Genomic DNA, 20,591 nt, shown 5'->3' with positions numbered 1-20,591 from the left:
TTACTTCATGTTGCAACAATATTTTCATGTGGCTTATTTCGGGAAATTGCCATAAACAAAGGGAGAGAACTTTCTAAGACAGGCTGCAAATAAATTGATAAAAAACTTTAAAATCAGTAGTCTATTATTAAATATTGGAAAAACAAAGACTGTTTCTTTTGCAAGCCGCAGTGAGACACTGATCTTTCCATACTCATCCATTTCCACATCCGTATCCATTTCTATCTTTCCCTGACATGTACTTATATGCGCGTCTGCACGCACGCACGCACACACACAAACATCCCTGCAAAACACATGCAGGTATGCTTCACACGCACGTATAGCTGTGCCGAAGCTAAAGCTTGTGGGCGTTCTAATAACCATCAAACTCGCAACAAATCAGCCGGCCATGCCTTTGCTGCTTGCGCTGACACACCTTCTTCCGACCTGACTGAATAATAAAATGAGCCTCTGATGGACCCTTCCATTCTCAGGAAGAGCTGTTCTCTGTTCAGACACCCTCAGAGCTGTTAAAGGAGATGCTAAGGGCAGTAATCAGAGACCCAGTAGGTAGAGCACAAGTGCCACCAAGAGATGTAACCTACTGCCTGCCAAGTGGGACAGGACCTCCTCCCCACACACCCTGGCAACCCCTTGGGGCCCTGGAGGTGTGGCCTCCTCCCAGGCCACGATACCAGGCCTGGGCATTACAGATGTCCCAACCCCATCCAGGCAGCTGCACTCAGAGTCAACGGCTCGCTGCATGTCTCTCTTGCTATGTCCTCAGGAGAAAGGTCCCTTCCAGGTTCAATGGCTGGTCGAGAGTAGACCATGGACCACTCCCAACTCCGCTCCCTTCCCCCATCAGCCAGCTGGGGCCACACTGCCCACCGGCACTACCTCCAGCCCACAGGCAGCAGCTGGAAGGGCTCAGCATCTGGAAGAGGGCAGAAGAGAGCCAGACCTGCTGGGACCCTAAAAGGGCGCAGGTTTCTTCTCTGCTTCCAAATTCAGACAATATTAACCCAGCTCGGGAAAGTTAGGTGTTGTTTATTTTTATGTTTTTAATCTGTATTAGGCACACATTGATAAAAGAAATGCTAACTTATTGAGGTCTGGGGAAGTCATTCCGGCTTATACATGAGTTGACTTGAATTCTATGGCAACTTAAACAGCCTGTTTGTGGCCTAGCAAACATACACTGTACGTCTGCATTAATTATTAAAAGGGCGCACTGACCACAAGTAAAGAACGTCCATGTTAAAAAAAAAGATTAAATGCCTCTGTTCCTGGAACGCCCATGCTGGCGCTCCTTCAATGCTAAGACTCCCTTTCCCAGGTGCCAAGGCCACACTGACTCGCTGTGTACGTGCTGGTCTGTTTTGAAACTCTGAAGCAATGTATTCCTGACTTGTTTAACGTTCTTTGTTTTGACAAGACATAAAGCTGTGCCGAACGAACGCCATGCTTCTTGGGAGCAGTTCCTCACAGTAATCTGGGAAGCAGGCTTCTCTGGGCTGTAGTCCTCAGTTTGGCTCAGATAAAACTCTTTTCTATTCCTGTTATAGATTGTTTATTGATTATTTTCGTTGACATTAAACTAGAAGTTATCAAAATAACCCAAACAATGTAATGGATGGTTTAGAGAACAATACATGGCAGCTGTCTGGTTACAAAAGACAGAATGGCATTTAGACGTCATCAAATGGACAACAGTGGGAGAAGTGTGACTCCCAGCTCAGAGGCCCTGTCACACACTACTTCATCTGCCCTGCCGTGGAAAAGCAAACCTCGTGCCTCCCTTCCATTGAAGCCATAGTGCCTCTTAGGACAGTAAAACTTAATTCATGACAATTCATGAACGCCTCCCCAGTCTTTCACTTCAAAGAGTTGAGGAACACTTGAACGTTTTTTTCTTACTATAAAACTGTTGAACTCTAGCATCCACAGACCCACACGAAAGCACCTGGTACCTATTATTTAATAAATCGCCACCACCTCAGTAAAACAGAGAATTAAATCAGCTACAATTTATTGCTAAAATCTAAGCGTCTTTGGCCATCTGGGTTCATATTTAACATGTTAATTTAAAAGGAGCTCTAGGGACTTCCCTGGTGGCGCAGTGGTTAAGAATCCGCCTGCCAATGCAGGGGACACGGGTTCAAGCCCTGGTCCGGTGAGGTCCCACATGCCACGGAGCAGCTAAGCCCCTGTGCCACAACTACTGAAGTCCACGCACCTAGAGCCCGCGAGCCACAACTACTGAAGCCCGGGCGCCTAGAGCCCGTGCTCCACAACAAGAGAAGCCACGGCAATGAGAAGCCCGCGCACCGCAACCAAGAGTAGCCCCCCCACCTCGCCACAACTAGAGACAGGCCGCGTGCAGCAACGAAGACACGATGCAGCCAAAAGTAAATTAAAAAAATAAAAATAGGGCTTCCCTGGTGGCGCAGTGGTTGAGAGTCTGCCTGCCTGCCATGTGGGGGACACGGGTTCGAGCCCTGGTCTGGGAAGATCCCACATGCCGCGGAGCAGCTAAGTCCGTGCGCCACAACTACTGAGCCTGTGCTCTGGAGCCTGTGAGCCACAGCTGCTGAGCCCTTGAGCCACAACTACTGAGCCCGTGAGCCACAACGACTGGAGCCCGTGTGCCACAACTACTGAGGCCTGTGCACCTAGAGCCTGTGCTCCGCAGGAGGGGTGGCCCCTGCTCGCCGCAACTAGGGAAGGCCCGTGCGCAGCAGCGGAGACCCAACGCAGCCAAAAATAATAAATAAATAAAATAAATAAAATTATTTTAAAAATAAATAAATAAATAAATAAAATAAAAATAAAAGGAGCTCTATTTGCAAAGTGCCTTAGACAGGACACGCTAAGATCTATCCAGAAAAGGTAGAGGTCACACCTGTAGGAGCAAAGCCCCACTGAGAGGCGGACAGTGACTCAGAGCAAAAGACCTTCTGCCATCAGCAGGTGCCCCGGGCTCCTTCCTGTCTCACTAGCGCGGCAGCCTTGGCAGGACCTGAGGGCACTCTCTAAGTGAGTGCTGCTTGGTCACTTCTCATTCGAGAAGCACAGTTAGTTCCCTGCGGCCCACCCCACATTTAACTTCAGAGTTACGTTAGCATGGCAATTTCGGGGCCAGGTCTGTCCTCCACCCCGGATTTTTTCTTGACTTCCTCCCGAACGTGCAAAGTGAAAAGCTGGGAAGAATTCAGGAAATCCAGCTCACAAAGAAAAAAGGACTGAAGAGGGGAATCTGGAGTTCCCCTGGGGTCATATTCCAATCTGTGTTTCTAATAGGTTCCAAGGGACTAGCTTGTACATAATATGGATCATGTGTGTGTTTACGTATCACGTGTGTCTACGTATCACGTGTGTCACACGTGTGTCTGTGTGGTATCTGTGTGTATGTATGTATAGCCCCTTCTATTGTATCTTCACGGGTAGTCAGTGGTGATAGTAAGACCCAGGGGTAAATAGCAAGAAAATACAATGAGTTAAGGACGCTGCATAGGCGAGTAAGCAACTAAGCATCTCCCTGCACACACTCCGGGGTGGACCCAGGAGCAGGGAGTCAGCAGCGCAAAGGAGAACTGCAGAGGCAGCCGCGATAGACGGGTTCGCTGCTCATCCTCCCGTGGAAAACGCTCAGGACCTGTAACCACGGAGAGAGCAGCTCCCAGCGCAGGGAGAACAGGCCGGCAGGTTCTCAGCGGCTGAGGAGTCCACAGACCCGCAGCCCCCTCCGGGGCTGGAGCCCAGCGGGCCGACTGGACGCTGCGAAGGACACGGGGAGGGGAGAGGTCCGTGACAGGACTGCAGAGGGAAACACAGCTAATCTGAAGGGGGAAGGGTGCAGGGAAGGCCATGTTCAACACTGCCCGGCAGTGCAAACACCCTGCGAGAGGACACAAACCACTGTTACCAGCCCAAAAAAATCTAATCAAAGAAAAAAATTATAAGTTATGTATCAAATGCTCTTGAAATCCCGTCAACACTGCTCTGATTCAAATCTCCGCTGTTTTTGTGGTACGCGGGCCTCTCACTGCTGTGGCCTCTCCCGTTGCGGAGCACAGGCTCCGGACGCGCAGGCTCAGCGGCCATGGCTCATGGGCCCAGCCGCTCCGCGGCATGTGGGATCTTCCCGGACCGGGGCACGAACCCGCGTCCCCTGCATCGGCAGGCGGACTCTCGACCACTGCGCCACCAGGGAGCCTCAAATCGCCACTTCTGATCATGGTGTGGAGACAGCCAGCCCTGTGTCTAAGCGCAGGCTGCAGCCCTGAGAGGCGGCGGCTCTATTTCCAGATGCCATCTGTTCCTGATGAGCCCGTGACGTCACCGGGCTCCCCTTGTGTCCTCGGGTCCCAGTATTCTGCTCCCTGACCCCCCACCTTCTGCACAGCTGCCCTGCTGTCACAGAGGCCCACGGCTCCGCTGGCCTCCGGGTAGCCCCTAGCCCAGGGCTGCTCACTCTCTCTGATGACTGTACTGTGCACTGGTTTCCACTCTCACCCCGGGGCTGTGAGCACCTCGACGGAGACAGGGAGCCAGGTTTTCTTCTCCAGGGCCTCGCGGGCTATCCTTATCTACGTGCACTAGGTCACACCACGACCTGGACGTCTGTTACACGCACAAATGCATTCGTAGCTTTCGGTCCCCGGGCAGAAAGGTCAGGAGGAAAGACGCATTTTTTCAGAGACGCAGGCAGTAGGGTTCACGTGGGCTTACACGTGAACATCCCCAACATAAGCAAGTGTTTCTGGATCTCTCTGGGATTACTGAGTTAGCACACCTCTGTGAACAGGGTGAGCAATTATCTTCACCAAAGAAGAGAGGAAAATTCCAACTCTTTGGACAACTTCACTCACACAGGCTCCTTCTTCCCTTCCTAAGTACTTCTGGAATCAATGACCAGAAGAGGACGCACGGCCAAGTGTGACTTGTGCCCACAGCTATGGCTGGAGGCTGTTACTCCTAACGTGCTCTGGGGCCTGAGGCGGCTGGAGAGAACCAGGCCACGCCCGACTGGGGCTCCCTCGGGCGCCCACTTGCAGGCGCAGAATCACTTACTAGCTATGTGCCGTCGGGCAAGTGACTGTGCCCCCACGGAGGTTCATCCCCTAACCTCCCCGGGTGAACCACAGGCCACAGAGGCAGACAAAGCCCCTGGTGTGGAAGGATCGGAGTGGGGCTTCCTACCAGCCGGATGCTGCACTTGCCACCCACCAGGAAGGGGCCGGCGTGCGGCCGAGCAGACCCCAAAGCAGGTCCCCGCGATACCGACAACCCGTGTACCTTCTCCCCACATCACGGCACAGCACAGGCCCCCGAGCGGGGAAAGGCATCCCAGCGGCAGCCCCCCACCTACCCTGGGGCACCTGTGGGTACAAACGGCACCACCAGAACTCCGTGCAGTGGAAATGCCTCATTGCAACAACAGAGACGGGGGGAGACAGAGAGAGCTTCCAGCGGATACCACCACTTAGACTGTACACATAGCCAGCACGCCGCCGAGGTCAGCCATGGACTGGGCGGCTGGGTGCTCCGAGAAGTGTACGTGAGAACGTGCTGCAGAGCCAGGGTCCGGGGCCTGCGCTGTCTGCAGAGTGAAACTGCCTGACAGCTGGTGAGACCCGAGGGGCTGCCTTCCAACAGAGACACGCTTCCACCAACGACTTGAGTCACAGTCCGGGGTTCCTAGAAACCGCACGCCTGTTGGTTGCGGGTGTGAATCACGGTGATTCTGTGACGTGTTGAACTGCTTGTTAACGATCCGGGACACTGGCATGTTGGGATGTATCGGACATCGCCACTCAGGTTGTCTGAAGCCGGAGGACCACCAGGCCTTAGCACAGGGCCAGGGGGCTGGGGCGACACGGGACACCCACACCATTCCACGTGCAGGTCTCCTGAAGGAGCCGCTGGTGTCGCCAGGGATCTTCCTGTCCCCCAAGGAATCCCCAGCAGCCACCCATCGCCTTGGGGAACCGCAGGCTCTTCTGTCTACACAGCGCCCCATACAAGCCAAATGAGATGGGGGGACAAGACGTGGGAACCCAAGAGAGGCCATCAACCAGTTGACCAACCAATCCATTCATCGATGGACAGAAACACATGAGAGTCCCTTCAAACAGCACGGATGCCCTGGAAGGACGGCATTACCACTCTTTTCCTGGGAGACACCAGTTTCCCTTGGGATTTCCCACAAGGGCACAGGCTGTCCGACTTTCCTTCTCTCTCAGTTTCCAGGTACACAAACAACACTGACCAAACGAATGCACAGATAGGCTAGCGAGGATGAAGGAGAGGGCCGCGTCCACAAGTTCACCTCCCGAGGTGTATCCTGGAGGACCACCTCCAGGGAGGACAGGAGCCTGAATCATCCTGCACTTACTCATTTTTCTTTTCTTTTTTTTTTTTGGCTGCACGGCGCAGCGTGTAGGATCTTAGTTCCCCGACCAGGGACTGAACGCCGGCCCTCGGCAGTGACGGCGCGGAGTCCTAACCACTGGACCGCCGGGGAAGTCCCCAGTCACTTCTTCCCTGCAACCTCGCCAGGGAAGCTTCCTCTGCACCAGCCTCCAAGCAGGCTCTCCCTCCCGCGATGCTAACGCCACGTGGGGAAAGCAATTACTTTACAAAACCAGATGAAATGTTACTCCTTCCGTGTCTTCACAGATGGATAAAAAGGCGTGCTGCTTCCGCTGGGTTTTATTTTTGCTTGCAGGAACTTGGACGGTAAGAAGAAAAGAACTCGAATTAGAGAGACTGATGTCATCTGGGGTTACTTGGGGAAGAAGTGGTGAAAAGGCGCCACTCACACACGATCCAAAACCAAATACGTCAAGGCACTGACTTCTTGAGGGGCTGGTGTCCAGTAACAGAGAGCACCTGGATTTAGAGATCATCACCTGGGACGGCCCCTCAAGTATCCAACGCTACGTTTTCAGAACATGTTTCAAGAATCTATTCCAGGCCTTTCTTACTCCTGTCGCTAGAGACCTGCATCCTTGCTCCCAAGATGTGACCCCTGGAAGTTTTGTTTTTGTTCTGACAGACATCAGGCAAATCTCCTCTGCCAATCAAAGCTCCAGACCAGTTTCTGTTGCAAAATTATTTTTCAGGAGAACAGAATCATAACACCATAGACTAACGGAATAAAGATGCTATTTTCGTGTGATTTTTTGAGCCAAGTTTTCTTCTGGCTTTCTCTTACTTGCTTTGCTAAAAACACACATGACACACGGTCTTTTGGGCAAGCCGGACACTGATCTGAAATGTTCTTACAACTGGCCAAATTGATTGGATTAAGATTTCTGGAGAGGCGGGGCTGGCCATCAACAACGCTGGGCCACCTGTCATAGACTGACTAGGCGATCAGGCAGGACACGATCTGTCTTGGGAAGCTGGAGGACAGAAGAGGGTCCTCAGGGCTCCACAGTGACCTCACGGTCCCAGTGCGGATCTGCTACCTCTTCAGGTGGGCACTCAGATCCCTTGACTCAGCTGCACACAAAGGCAGCCAAGCCGGTCCCACACACTCAGCACCGGTCAACCAACAGCTGACCAGAAGACACCTGAAGCACGGAACAAAACGCAAACCACAGGCAGGAGAGACGGTCAAAAGAAGCTCCGTCTGCCTTTGACCCAACAGCCCCTGCTATGTCCACAGGAAACGACTGTATCCTGTTTGATAGTAGACCAGGCTGTCTAGAGAGCTAAGTGGATACATTAAAAAGTATCCCAAACCCACAGAAAAGAACAGAAGAAACTGTAACAAACATCAGAGGCTTTACTACCTCCCAGGAATAAAGTTACCCTTTCTGTACGTGTTTCCAAAGTTTCCAAAAAGAAGAAAAAAAAGAATGCTGCAGATACACAACCCCGTGCCCTGCCCTCCCACCCAGAACCACCCCTGCCCTTACTGCGGGCAACATTTTTAGTTTTATTTTTCGGTTTTAAAGCAAACTATCTATCTATCTATCTGTCTATTCATGGCTGCGTTGGGTCCTCGTTGCTGCATGTGGGCTTTCTTTTTTTTTTTTTTTTTTTCGTATGTGGGCTTCTCACTGTTGTGGCCTCTCCCGTTGCGGAGCACAGGCTCCGGACGCGCAGGCCCAACGGCCATGGCTCACGGGCCCAGCCGCTCCGCGGCATGTGGGATCTTCCCAGACCGGGGCACGAACCCGTGTCCCCTGCATCGGCAGGCGGACTCTCAACCACTGCGCCACCAGGGAAGCCCCATGTGGGCTTTCTTGAGTTGCGGTGCGCAGGCTTCTCATTGCGGGGGCTTCTCTTGTTGCGGAGCACGGGGTCTAGGCACGCGGGCTTCAGCAGTTGTGGCACGTGGACTCAACAGTTGTGGCTCTCGGGCTCTAGAGCGCAGGCTCAGTAGCTGTGGCGCACGGGCTTAGTGTCTCCGCGGCATGTGGGATCTTCCCAGACCAGGGATCAAACCCGTGTCCCCTGCCCGGCAGGTGGATTCTGAAACCACTGTGCCGCCAGGGAAGTCCTAAAGCTTTTTAAGTCAGAAAATTTTCACTCAATATGTGAGAGAAGATATACAGTCAATCCCCAAGTATCCGACAATCATTTTATATTCACAGCCAGTCTTATTTCTTCAAACACCCCCCCTCCAATTCTTGTCGAGACTGTTCTGAAGAATGTAGGTGATGATTTTAGACACACGAATCTAAGCGCTCCTCAGACTTACTCCATCAGAAAGCCAGGCCTGGGCAGACGGAGGTAGGGACCGTGGAGGAAATGCTTGCCTGCAAATCTGTGTCTGAGAGAACACCTCCCAGGCAATCTGGATGTCACGCCAGTGTTAGGAAGCTCTGCTTTATGGGACCTCCCTTCCCAAATTCCTTCTCTCTCACTTTTCTATCCACTTTGGGTATTAAAAGCTACTCCTGAAGTTTTCATCCTTGGCGTGGCATGTCTCTCCCCAACTAGACCATCATCTGAAAAAAAAACAAAAAACGATGAGATACCCCTTGGAACCAAGCCTGCAGGGACCGACCAACCCACAGTCGGGCACCAGGACAGGCTTCCCGAACCCTGGCCCAGGGGACTGGGCGCTTGGGCTGTAGTTTAATGAGCCCTGGTCTAGAAATCAAGGAAGACAGTAATTTTTGCAAAATGCAAACATATGTAAGTGCTCATTTTGATCAGCCCTCTGCAGGTTATGACAAGGATGCTAGGGAAGGGATTTCATTTACATGGGGGAGGATCTGAGGAGTTTTTTTAAAACAACGATTTTAATTACTTTTCTGTGCACCCCCCCTTTTGAGCTGCTAGTAGGAGCAATGGTTCCTCATGACCGTCCACCTGTGAACCAAGGGCACCTCCACAAACTGTCATTCAGAGTCGTGACGGTCCACAAAAAAGGGTGGGGGAAAGATTCTGTGGTGGCCCAGGGGTTAGGACTCTGCACTTTCACTGCCACGGCCCCAGGTTCAATCCCTAGGTGGGGAACTAAGATCCTGCAAGCTGCACAGAGCAGCCAAAAAATAATAATAATAACCAAAAATAACAAAGACAAAGTCAGAAGAGTTAGAAGAGGGCTTCCCTGGTGGTACAGTGGTTGAAAGACCGCCTGCCAATGCAGGGGACACGGGTTCATGCCCCGGTCTGGGAGGATCCCACATGCCGCGGACAGGCTGGGCCCGTGAGCCATGGTCGCTGAGCCTGCGCACCCGGAGCCTGTGCTCCACAACGGGAGAGGCCACAACAGTGAGAGGCCCGCATACCACAAAAAAAAAAGAGTTAGAAGAAAAATCAGGTCTGGACAGTCACCGTGATAAATATTATTTTATTACGGCAGACATTTACCTTAGTAACAGTTTTAGGAACATCTAAGTTGTGTCATTTTTATTTAGCTTGTGTCATTTTTATTAAGTGTGATCTACGGTTGACGAAAACGTAAAAGCTAAAAATGTTAGGGCCTAGGTAACAAGCAACGTATGAATTTGGGTTCACCTTAATTCTTGTCCCTTACAGGTACACGGTCTTCTGAGCCACTTCACTGTTTTAAAAATGCACGTTTGAATTCCTAGACAGGTAGCTATGGATGTAGGTTTTCACATTCCATAACATTTCCACTTCCATTTTTCTCCACAACCCATCCCACTTTTATCAAGGCATCAATTACATGCCATAAAATGCACTGATTCGAGGTGTACCCGTCGGACGAGTTTGGGTAAATGTGCAGAGCTGTGCGTTCACCACCACAGCCAAGCCTAAATACAATTCCACTGCCTAAGAAAGTTTCCTTTCGCTCTATGGCGGTCACTGCCTGAAATCCTTGTAAATTACTCAGCACTCTTGCCTGCAGAGATGGCCGACTGTCTGCTGCAGATGTGAAGGATTCAAACTACAAGTCAAACCCTATTGCAGTTATAATGGGGAAACACCCCACTTCAACACATGAGAGGGTGAATCCATTTACAACATGCACAAGTTACATTTTCTGGAAGCAAAGCCATCTCACGGTAACTTTTCCGGAATGTTCAAGTGTCCTGTGCGATAGATGACCGGTGACAGGCATGTCCAATCCTCCTCTCTCCTCAACTTCAATTTTACAGACACGCACACATCTTAATTATAGTTAGCATGGAAGGCAGATATGCTTAATTCTCTCCCCCGAGAATTCCCCGCCCTCCCACCCAAATCAAGGCCAGCCTGCACGCTTTGATCTGCCAGGTTCCCTCACGCCCGCCCCAAACCACCTGCCACTCCCCAGTCACTTTGGACAAAGGCCCTTCCCTGCCCCACACAGTTGGGGCTCCCTTTTCTCCGCTTTGATGCACAGAGGCTGCCCCATGGACTCCGTTCCTATTCTTTAAGATCCAAATGAAAGGCGACCTTTTTTCGATCAAGCGTTTCCCCGGCTTATTGCCCAAGATAAGCCTTTCTTCTCGTGAACCCCCATAAGGATTTAATCTCTGTGGGTTTGGCCCTAAACTGTACTTGACGTATCTGTATTACTTTAATTTAGTATCGCTCCTCTTGGCTGGACTGACAGCACCCACTTCTGTCTTGTCTACCCTGTGTGTCCCGGGTCCTAGCAGTGCCTGGCACAAAGCAGGTTTCGGCAAGGGCCCCGTGAGGTAACAGGAAGGAAGCTCTGCGGGGTGGGGGAGAAGGAGGAGGAAGGGGGGAGGGAGGGAGGGGGAGGGGGAGGGAGGGAAGGTACAGGACTGGACATCAAAGCAGGCAGACTGATTCTCTTGGGCCTTCTGACCACCCTACATCACAGCCATTGACACTTCTGCTATGGACTGAATGTTTGTGTCCCCTGAAAATTCATGTTAAATCTCAACCCCCAACATGATGGTATTCCATGGCTGGGAAATGATTAGGTTGTAAGGGTGGACCCTCATGAGGGGCATTAGTGCCCGTATAAGAGGAGACACAAGAGAGCCTGCTCCCCACCACGTCCCTGCTCTCCACCACGTGAGGACACAGCAAGACGACGGCTGTCTGCCCACCAGGAAAGGGGTCTCACCAGGAACCGAACTGGCCAGCACCTTGACCTTGGACTGTGAGAGATAAATGACCATGGCTGAAGTCACCTGGTCTGTGGTAATTGGTTATATATTATTTTCCATTACAGTAGAGGGTAAATAAGCTCCTTCAAGGGAGGTTCTCTGTCTACCTGATACGACTTCGCAGGCTCCAGGGCACCTAACCACACAAATACGATCGGTCATCTGTAAGATAATGGACGATGTCACCCGAAGACCTGTCCACTGAGAATGCAGTTCTTCTTCTGATCTGGAAACCAACCCACACCCTTAGGAGTCTAGCGTGTTGGAGCTGACAGGCCTGGGAGAGGACTCATGTTGCCCCCTCATCTTACCTGAGAGGTGGGCAGCCCCGGCTCCATCTCTGCTTGTGACCATCACGCTGCCCCGAATGCTACAGAAACGGGTCCAAAGGGCAGATTCAATTAGGGTGACTTGCTCATTAAGGGCAATTTGAACTAACTTGATTTTTCCATAAAACAATGACCATCACAAAAATATTAACTGATTATTGAGAAGCCCCTGGCTGTTTTGAATCTGTTTAGTTTATAGTTCTACAACATCTATTTATCTTATTTCAACGTACTTACACCCTCAATGATCAAATGTTTTGAGGTGGCTTACCAGACGAAAACACAACAAGAGCATTAAAATGAACATAGAAACATCCCAACAAGAGATAATATCTTTTAAAAAAGTGGAAAGGCATAAGGGTGAAAAAGCACCACAAAGAGGCATATCGGGTTTCCCTGGTGGCGCAGTGGTTGAGAGTCCGCCTGTCGATGCAGGAGACACGGGTTCATGCCTCGGTCCAGGAAGATCCCACATGCCGCGGAGCGGCTGGGCCCGTGAGCCTTGGCCGCTGAGCCTGCACGTCTGGAGCCTGTGATCCGCAATGGGAGAGGCCACAACAGTGAGAGGCCCGCGTACCGCAAAAAAAAAAAAAAAAAAAAAAAGAGGCATGTCATTAGGGTATATGTGCCTCAAATATGACCCTGAGGTTCCTGTCAACCAGAGCAAAATGGGAGGGAGGGTGAGTGGGGGTTATTGGGAAAGAGGGCATGTCTCTATTCTCTGGGGGAGACAAATCTAGTACCAACCTCCACCTAGAGAGCTCCACACACCCGAGAAAGCACAGCATGCCCGCCTCACTGATGTCGCAAGCCTAAGTGACCCACCCGACCCCGAGCGAGGATTGCAGCGCCCATCTTTTGACTCCTGCCTCCATGCGGCATCACCACATTAGACGTTCAGCAAACCCGTGGGTTCTTCTCCCAAGCAGTTTTATCTTCTCTGCAAAGCACTGCAGAGTATTTCAGATGGCAGTCTACACCTCACAGGGAATTCAGCCCATAGAGCCCCGGGTGGACACCCTTTCTGCAAACACTGAACAGAGTGCACAGCCAGCAGGAGCCAGCGGCCACCAGAATACAAACAGACTTCACAAAGCCACCTGGCAAGGGTGATGATGTGACAGTTAAAAACACTCGTCTGGTTTTAAAAAAAATCTAACCACACCAGTCAGAATGGCCATCACGGCTCCCTGACTTCAGCCTATACTACAAAGCTACAGTAATCAAGACAATATGGTACTGGCACAAAAAACAGAAACACAGATCAATGGAACAGGATAGAAAGCCCAGAGATAAACACACGCACCTATGGTCACCTAATCTATGACAAAGGAGGCAAGGATATACAATGGAGAAAAGACAGCCTCTTCAATAAGTGGTGCTGGGAAAACTGGAAGCTACATGTAAAAGAAAGAAATTAGAACATTCCCTAACACCATACACAAAAATAAACTCCAAATGGATTAAAGACCTAAATGTAAGGCCAGACACCATGAAACTCTTAAAGGAAAACATAGGAAGAATACTCTTTGACAGAAATCACAGCAAGATCTTTTTTGACCCATCTCCTAGAGTAATGAAAATAAAAACAGAAGTAAACAAATGACACCTAATGAAAGTTTAAAGCTTTTGCACAGCAAAAGAAACCAGAAACAAAACGAAAAGACAACCCACGGAATGGGTTTGCAAACAAAGTGACCAACATCCCACAGAAAATATCTGCAACCCACATAAAATCTTTGCAAACGAAGTGACCAACAAGGGATTAATCTCCAAATATACAAACAGCTCATGCAGTTTAATATCAAAAAAACGAACAACCCAATCAAAAAGTGGGCGGAAGACCTAAATAGACATTTCTCCAAAGAAGACATACAGATAGATGGTCAAGAGGCACATGAAAAGATGCTCGACGTCATTAATTATTAGAGAAATGCAAATAAAAACTACAATGAGGTATCACCTAACACCGGTCAGAATGGGCATCATCAAAAAATCTACAAACAATAAATGCTGCAGAGGGTGTGGAGAAAAGGGAACCCTCTTGCACTGTTGGTGGGAATGTAAATTGATACAGCCACTATGGAGAACAGTATGGAGGTTCCTTAAAAAAGTAAAAATAGAGCTACCATATGACCCAGCAATCCCACTCCTGGGCATGTATCTGGAGAAAACCATAATTCAAAAAGAGACACGTACCACAATGTTCATTGCAGCACTATTTACAACAGCCAGGTCCTGGAAGCAACCTAAATGCCCACTGACAGATGAATGGATAAAGAAGATGTGGTACATATATACAATGGAATATTACTCAGCCATAAAAAGGAATGAAATTGGGTCATTTGTAGAGATGTGGATGGACCTAGAGACTGTCATACAGAGTGAAGTAAGTCAGAAAGAGAAAAACAAATATCGTATATTAATGCATATATTTGGAATCTATAAAATTGGTACAGATGAACCTATTTGCAAAGCAGAAACAGGGACACAGAAGTAGAGAACAAATGTACAGACACCAAAGAGGGGAAGGGGAGGTGGGATGAATTGGGAGATTGGGATTGACATATATACACTATTGATACTATGTATAAAATAGATAATTAATGAGAACCTGCTGTATAGCACAGGGAACTCTACTCAATGCTCTGTGGTGACCTAAATGGGAAGGAACTCCAAAACAGAGGGGATATATGTACATATATAGCTGATTTACTTTGCTGTACAGCAGAAACTAACACAACATTGTAAAGCAACTATACCTCAATTAAGGGGGGAAAAAAACCCAAACACTTGTACGGTTTGAAAAAAAAAAAACTAACCACACCAGTCAGAATGGCCATCATCAAAAAGTCTACAAATAATAAATGTTGGAGAGGGTGTGGAGAAAAGGGAACCCTCCTGCACTGTTGGTGGGAATGTAAGTTGGTGCAGCCACTACGGAGAACAGTGTGGAGGTTCCTTAAAAAATTAAAAATACAGCTACTGGGAATTCCCTGGCAGTCCAGTGGTTAGGACTCTGTGCTTCCTCTGCAGGCGGTCCAGGTTCAATCCCTGGTTGGGGAACTAAGATCCTGCAAGCCATGCAGCATGGCCGGAAAAAAAAAAAAAAAAGAGCTACCATATGATCCAGCAATCCCACTCCTGGGCATATATGTCCAGAAAAGAGGAAAACTCTAATTCAAAAAGACACATGCACCCCAGCGTTCACAGCAGCATTATTTACAATAGCCAAGGCATGGAAGTAACCTAAACGTCCATCGACAAATAAATGGAATATTACTCAGCCATAAATAAGAATGAAGTATTGCCATTTGCAGCAACAGGGATGGACCTAGAGATGATCATACTAAGTAAGTCAGACAGAGAAAGACAAATACCATATGATATCTCTTAATTTGTGGAATCTAAAAAATGATACAAATGAACTTCCTTAAAAAACAGAAGCAGACTCACAGCCACAGAAAACAAACTTATGGTTACCAAAGGGGAAAGAAGGAGAGGAATAAATTAGGAGTTTGGGATTAACATATACACACTACTATAAATAAAATAGACAAACAACAAGGACCTACTGTAGAGCACAGGGAACTATATTCAATATCTTGTAATAACCTATAATGGAAAAGAATCTGAAAAAGAATACATATACATGTACAACTGAATCACTTTGCTGTACACCTAAAACACTGTAAATCAACTATACTTCAATTTTTTAAAAAAACATCTAACCCTAACCAACCATTCGTGTTTGAAAAGCACACAACACACCTTGGGCATCTGTTTGCCACGTAAAGAACGATGATCAAGGAAGGCACCACTGTCAGCAGGAAGACACAGAAAATGTGAACAGTAATGCACACAAGAAAAAATACAAATGGCTAGATAACAACACACAAAGAAGTTCACCTTTACTAGTCACCAAGGAAATGCTGGTTAAAAATGAAATAGTTGGGGCTTCCCTGGTGGCGCAGTGGTTGAGAGTCCGCCTGCCGATGCAGGGGACATGGGTTCGTGCCCCGGTCCGGGAAAATCCCACATGCTGGGCCCGTGAGCCATGGCCGCTGAGCCTGCGCGTCCGGAGCCTGTGCTCCACAGCGGGAGAGGCCACGACGGTGAGAGGCCCACGTACCACAAAAAAAAAAAAAAAAAAAAAGAAATAGTTGGTCTTCCCTGGTGGCGCAGTGGTTGAGAGTCCGCCTGCCAATGCAGGGGACACGGGTTCGTGCCCCGGTCCAGGAAGATCCCACATGCCGCAGAGCAGCTGGGCCCGTGAGCCATGGCCGCTGAGCCTGTGCGTCCGGAGCCTGTGCTCCGCAACGGGAGAGGCCACAGCAGTGAGAGGCCCGCGTACCGCAAAAACAAACAACAAACAAAAAATGAAATAGTTTTGCCTACCAAGTCACAGAATTTTTTTTTTTTTTTTTTTTTTTGTGGTACGCGGGCCTCTCACCGTTGTGGCCTCTCCCATTGCGGAGCACAGGCTCCGGACGCGCAGGCCCAGCGGCCATGGCTCACGGGCCCAGCCGCTCCGCGGCACGCGGGATCCTCCCAGACCGGGGCACGAACCCGCTTCCCCTGCATCGGCAGGCGGACTCTCAACCACTGCGCCACCAGGGAAGCCCCAAGTCACAGAATTTTAAAAATGTCTAACATGGACAAGGTTTCGGGAGAAGCAGGATGGGTGTAGGCTGTTGGTGGTGGGCTAAGAAAGGGACCCATCTTATGGAGGGCAACTTGGGGGTATTTTCCAAAAGACTGCCTGGCAATTCCATGTCTAGAATGTTCTCCTAAGGAAATGAGCGTGTAAGAGCACAAATATTTCACCACATATGTTCACTGTGGTATCACTTCCCACTGTGAAAGACTGGGAACATCCCTACAAGCCCATGGTGGTCCTACTGGGCCACCGTATCTTAGAATGCCAGGCACCACATATGTACAAGGGGAGAAAAACCTGTTCCTATACAGTACGTATCGTGTGATCACATGCGTATCAATGAACATTTGTGCTGAAAAAGGACACAAAGTGGGTACAGTGGTCTCTCTGGATGGTGAGGTTGAGGGCAGTTTTTAATGTCTTCATTCTGCTTTCCGGAATTTCCGTTATGTTTTTAATAAAACTGTTCTACTTAGTAAAACAGATTTTTTAAAGAAGGAAATCTTATTAAAGACTATATACCACACCCTAGAAGGCTGTAACCACAGATAAGTATAAATCCTAGCTCTCAAAAACATACATCAAGCTTATGAAATAAGGAGCCATTTTTTAATTCTGGGAAACTCTGTGGTAAAAGAGATGAAAACATACTTAGAATAGCATAGGATCTCCGTAAATTAAGAGAAAACCATCTGCTTTAAGCGTGTCCTTTTAGCACAATGCACGTGACCCAAAATTTTGAAAATACCATCTCAGAATATTGCATGATTGTTACTCAGCTGAACCATATTTAGAAATGATTATTTACTCCATAGGCTTCAGATATTTATTGTACATGAAAATTTACTTTATTCCTATATAAAATGTCTATAATACATATTTATGTGCACATGTGTACATATACACATACTTGCACGCTCATGTGTATACATATACATGCAGGTGTATACACATAAATCTGCAAGTGTGTGTGTCTGTATAAATGTTTCATACCTTCCTAGAATTTCTAGTTATTCTATTTTTAATGGCCTCCAAATATGTGTAAGCGCCCACTGGCTGGACTTTTTAACAAAGTCATTAAATAACATATGGTATGTAAGCTGTACCTGCGAGAACTTCGTCTGTTAGCAGCTGACTTCACCACAGAACACCTAAGTGGGTGTGCTGTCAATGACACTGCCATTGCATCAAGAAACCCCTGCAGGGGCTTCCCTGGTGGCGCAGTGGTTGAGAATCTGCCTGCTAATGCAGGGGACACGGGTTCGAGCCCTGGTCTGGGAAGATCCCACATGCCGCGGAGCAGCTAGGCCCGTGAGCCACAACTACTGAGCCTGCGCGTCTGGAGCCTGTGCTCCGCAACAAGAGAGGCCGCGACAGTGAGAGGCCCGCGCACCGCGATGAAGAGCGGCCCCCGCTCGCCACAACTAGAGAAAGCCCTCGCACAGAAACAAAGACCCAACACAGCAAAAATAAATAAATTAATTAATAAACTCCTACCCCCAACATCTTCTTTAAAAAAGAAACCCCTGCAGGCAGAAAAATCAAGTCTGCTGCAGAGCTCATTTTATTTATCTACATATGGATCTCAAAGATACTACCCACGTGTGTGTATCTCATATATGTCTTCACTCACATGAATGTTGGTAGCGAATGAATACCACAATACAACCCACTGGCCTGGATGTGTCATGTAAGGGGAATCTGAGTCCCTGGCTTCTCTCCCCGAGAATCAAAAATGATGATAGCTGCAAGGGTCCGTAGAAATCATTTCATCCAAACTCCCTATTTCGTGGATGAAGAAACAGGTCACGTCCACGCAGGTTGGGACCTGGGTCCGCAGTTTCTCAGCCTGGTTAAGAGGTCTTTATATTACACCACCGCCCTGGAAACCCACACTGGAACCCCTTCTCACTGCACTGTTGGTGCACTGGCCCTGGGACGTGACACCTAATAACAGAAGAGGTTTGGCATCTTATACAGGTCTACATGCAGGCTGTGACGATCTGTAGAACCTTCCAGCATCCGCGGTGGTAGGACTTAGCAGGAACCCACCAGATTAAAGACCAGCCATACTGCATGCAAGCACTCTCCATTAAGAAGCTGTGTGAATCCAGTTACTGAAGCCCCAGTTTGCTTATCATAAAATGAACATGGTACCCATGTTGTAAGGTCCAAGATATACAGGCGAGAAGCCCTTCTGAACCTTCAGTAATGAACACAAAGGATTCTGCAAGTCTTTTTTCAAAGGTGAAAAACTAAATAGCTTTAGGGTCTCTTCAGACATCCAGGGATGTCTACAAGCCTCACGGAAATGACTTATCTAACCTGTTGGAGGGAAAGCCCGCTAGAAAACACGAGTGTCCACTGACCGGGGAGAGATGGGCCGATCCGGTGGACACAAAACACCATCTCTGGCTTCTACTGCTCCCCCACCTAGACCTTCCTAAAATTTAATGCACACAAGAGGCAAAGAATTCAAGGTAGTGAGAGTAAAGCAAATGCATTCTAAAGGCCACATGAAGTATTAGCTTCCGCAACCTCCAAAACCCAAAGGCAGCTAGGGGAGCAGCCAGTTCACGCCAAACACGCAGCCATCACATCAGCATACATTTACAGGGTTGTCCGTCACCCAGCCGGGCAGGAGAAGCCTTACCTGACCTGCACGGTCAACACCAATATGTATGGTGATTTCTTTCTTTTTTTTTTTTTTTTTTTTTTTTTTTGCCCTACGAGGGCCTCTCACTGTTGTGGCCTCTCCCATTGCGGAGCACAGGCTCCGGACGCGCAGGCTCAGTGGCCATGGCTCACGGGCCCAGCCGCTCCGCGGCATGTGGGATCTTCCCGGACCGGGGCACGAACCCGTGTCCCCTGCATCAGCAGGCGGGCTCTCAACCACTGCGCCACCAGGGAAGCCCCTGTATGGTGATTTCTAATACTCCTTTTATAAATGGCTTTTCTGTGTTTTGCTCGTTCATGCATTCATGAATAAAAATCCCCCTGCAAATATTTTTCCCTAAGGGGTATATGTTTGTGGGTATGTGTGTGAGACAGACAGAGAGAGAAAGTGTGAAATGTTTTTTCCACTCGGCTTGACAAAAAGCTGCATAGAGATGTCCAGTTTCCTACCAGCCATCAAATACTTTTCTGCAACATAATCATAAAAAATATTTATAATATACGCCCTCAAAGATTCTGCTTTGCAAGGAAAAGAAATATGTCAACCATTCATCAAACCTGTACCCAATCTTCAGTTATTTTGCGACGTGTTAAAATATCATTTTCCATTCCTTCATTGTGTAAGTCTTCAGACAATGTATACGACAGCAGGTTCTTTCATTATTAATGCTGTCAGGTAGATTGTCTGAAAACCCTTCTTCAAACCCCTCTGCCTCTACGTTTCACCTAAGCATGACCACTAAGTCATTTCAAGATGACTCCTACCCACGTGAGTCAGTCAATGCAGGCCCAAACTGTGTGTCAGCGTCTGCGTACCACATACATGCAGCCGTTTCCCTGTGAAAATGGCACACTCCCGCCGCACACACAAAAGCCTGCTCTAGTGAAGCAAAACAATTTCAATCGTTTAGAAATATGGCCAAAATTAGTAACTTGTTTTATGTATCACAATATAAAAGGCAAAAAAAAAAAAAAACCCACAGCACATGTACGGTAAAATCCGTAAGAAATGCATGCCTTTAAATTGTCACGACTGCAGAACAAGAATTGCAAAACGCTCGGAACCACCCCGTGCCATTTTCTCCATTTACATTTTTTCATTGCCATCAGCAGGCTATGAGTGAATTTACCCACCAAGCATTTTTTTTCACGACTCAACATGCACACCTGATTTCCCTGCTTTTTTCATTCTGATGTGGCTGACTCACCATTTCCTTTCTACGTCCACAGTCAAAGCCTCCGTCGTGAAAACGCTCATTTCTCATTGCTATGGAAAGAGAAAAGGCAAAGCAAGGAAGGGTCTTCATGAAACGCTAGCGCCCTCCCGCCAGTCTCCTCGGGGACCCTTCGGCAGGGAAGGCAGGTCTGCAGAGCGCGCCCCACATA

At 48.6% G+C, this 20,591-nt stretch overlaps 1 protein-coding gene across 1 annotated transcript in view; it reads right to left on the bottom strand.

The window, feature by feature from the left end:
* SHROOM2 (shroom family member 2) overlaps positions 1–20,591 on the bottom strand; it is a gene marked incomplete at its 5' end in the record, with an annotated part of 137,516 nt that overhangs the window by 16,782 nt on the left and 100,143 nt on the right. The gene's annotated exons all lie outside the window — the stretch shown is intronic.

This window comes from Hyperoodon ampullatus (genome assembly GCF_949752795.1).
Source record: "Hyperoodon ampullatus genome assembly, chromosome: X".
Lineage (NCBI taxonomy): Eukaryota > Metazoa > Chordata > Mammalia > Artiodactyla > Ziphiidae > Hyperoodon > Hyperoodon ampullatus.
Note: the sequence above shows the minus strand (reverse complement) of the source record. Positions and strands in the feature narration are given on the sequence as shown.